The sequence below is a fragment of the Myotis davidii genome, unplaced genomic scaffold, assembly GCF_000327345.1.
Source record: "Myotis davidii unplaced genomic scaffold, ASM32734v1 scaffold750, whole genome shotgun sequence".
NCBI classification, from domain to species: Eukaryota; Metazoa; Chordata; class Mammalia; order Chiroptera; family Vespertilionidae; genus Myotis; species Myotis davidii.
The window spans coordinates 1360270-1362608 of record NW_006282814.1 but is presented as its reverse complement, the minus strand read 5'-3'; positions in this window follow the sequence as shown (position 1 = coordinate 1362608).

Genomic DNA, 2339 nt, shown 5'->3' with positions numbered 1-2339 from the left:
TAAATGCATGAAAATTAACTCAACAATTTATTGTGGATTTGTATTAAAAAATGGAGGCCAGTCGGATAAATTTCATCAAAGCAAACCAATCTAAGTTGAGAGTTGAAAAATATAGTGGTTTGGTAGATTATCTCAAATCTAGATCTGAAAATGACAATGTGCCGATTGGTAAAATGATAATACTTCCATCATCTTTTGAGGGTAGTCCCAGAAATATGCAGCAGCAATATCAGGATGCTATGGCAATTATAACGAAGTATGGCAAGCCCTATTTATTCGTAACCATGACATGCAACCCCAAATGAGCAGATACTGCAAACAATTTACAACGCTGGCAAAAAGTTGAAAACAGACTTAACTTGGTAGCCAGAGTTTTTAATACTAAGTTGAATGCTCTTTTAACTGATATCTGTAAATTCCATTTATTTGGCAAAGAAATAGCCAAAATTCATGTCATTGAATTTCAGAAATGTGAACTGCCTCACGCTCACATATTATTGATATTAGATAGTGAGTCCAAATTACGTTCCTCTAATTCTCTTTCAATGTGCACGAATTTTGTGCACCGGGCCACTAGTCTTTTATAAGAAGCAGACATTTACTAGACCTGTGATAGGGCCCAAGGAGGATGTTTGTGCAAAACATTTTTTTCTCCAGTATAAACAGGCTTATTTGGAACTTAGTCCCTTAAAGGAGGAAGTGGCTTAAATCCCATGGATGTTGGATTCAACCGAGAAAGTGAAAAGGCCCGGCACCTGGGAAACGGGCCGTTTAAATGTTCCCAGGGCCTGTGCCACCAGGCCACGTGCTGGCTCCGCACCAGGGGCTTCATCACAGCCCGTTCCCGCTGCATCTCGTTTGGTGGGTTAAAGGGCTGCGGCCAGTTCCCGGGCTGGGGGCTGTGCCGGGCTGGGGGCTGTGCCGGGCTGGGGGGCTGTGCCGGGCTGGGGGCTGTGCCGGGCTGGGGGGCTGTGCCGGGCTGGGGGCTGTGCCGGGCTGGGGGGCTGTGCCGGGCTGGGGGCTGTGCCGGGCTGGGGGGCTGTGCCGGGCTGGGGGCTGTGCCGGGCTGGGGGGCTGTGCCGGGCTGGGGGCTGTGCCGGGCTGGGGGGCTGTGCCGGGCTGGGGGCTGTGCCGGGCTGGGGGGCTGTGCCGGGCTGGGGGCTGTGCCGGGCTGGGGGGCTGTGCCGGGCTGGGGGCTGTGCCGGGCTGGGGGGCTGTGCCGGGCTGGGGGCTGTGCCGGGCTGGGGGGCTGTGCCGGGCTGGGGGCTGTGCCGGGCTGGGGGGCTGTGCCGGGCTGGGGGCTGTGCCGGGCTGGGGGGCTGTGCCGGGCTGGGGGCTGTGCCGGGCTGGGGGGCTGTGCCGGGCTGGGGGCTGTGCCGGGCTGGGGGGCTGTGCCGGGCTGGGGGCTGTGCCGGGCTGGGGGGCTGTGCCGGGCTGGGGGCTGTGCCGGGCTGGGGGGCTGTGCCGGGCTGGGGGCTGTGCCGGGCTGGGGGGCTGTGCCGGGCTGGGGGCTGTGCCGGGCTGGGGGGCTGTGCCGGGCTGGGGGCTGTGCCGGGCTGGGGGGCTGTGCCGGGCTGGCCCCCCACTTACATTTTTATCATTTCAAAAGAAACCCTATATCCATTAACAGTCACTTTCCATTTTTTTCCCAACCTCCCTATCCCTAGTCAATCTCCCCAAATTTTTACGATGTTCTGAAATATTTTAAGATTATTCATACTTGGGGACAACCATAGAGCTTTAAGAAGCAGCAGTATTCTGAATTTGTGCAGCATATTCATGAGTATTTTATAGTTCTTTTTTTTCTCTTTTAAATACTGTAGAATAGTTTTTAAGAGTCATTTTAGGTTCACAGCAAAACTGAGCAGAATGTACAGAGATTTCTCATATACCTCTTCTTCCACCTATCTACAGCCTCCTTTACTAGCAACATCCTGCACCAGAGTGGTGCATTGGGGGCTGTGCCGGGCTGGGGGCTGTGCCTGGAGGGAGCCCGCAGTGAGGGGCCTGATGGAACTTTTAGTGGTGAGTATATTATCCAGCCTGGCGATGGTTCCAACGCTGTGCATTTGTTAAAACTCATCCAGTTGTACTTACTGTATGTAAGTTATACCGTAATAAACCTGACATTTAAATAAAGAATGAAATCTTGCCATTTTCAACAACATGGATAGACCTAGAGGGTATTATGCTAAGTGAAATAAAGTCAGACAGAGAAAGATACCACATGATTTCATTTCTATGTGGAATCCAAAATCAAAATGAATGAACAAACCAAACAAACTCATAGTCACAGAGAGCAGATGGCTGGCTGGGGGATGGGTGGCGGGGGGGGGGGG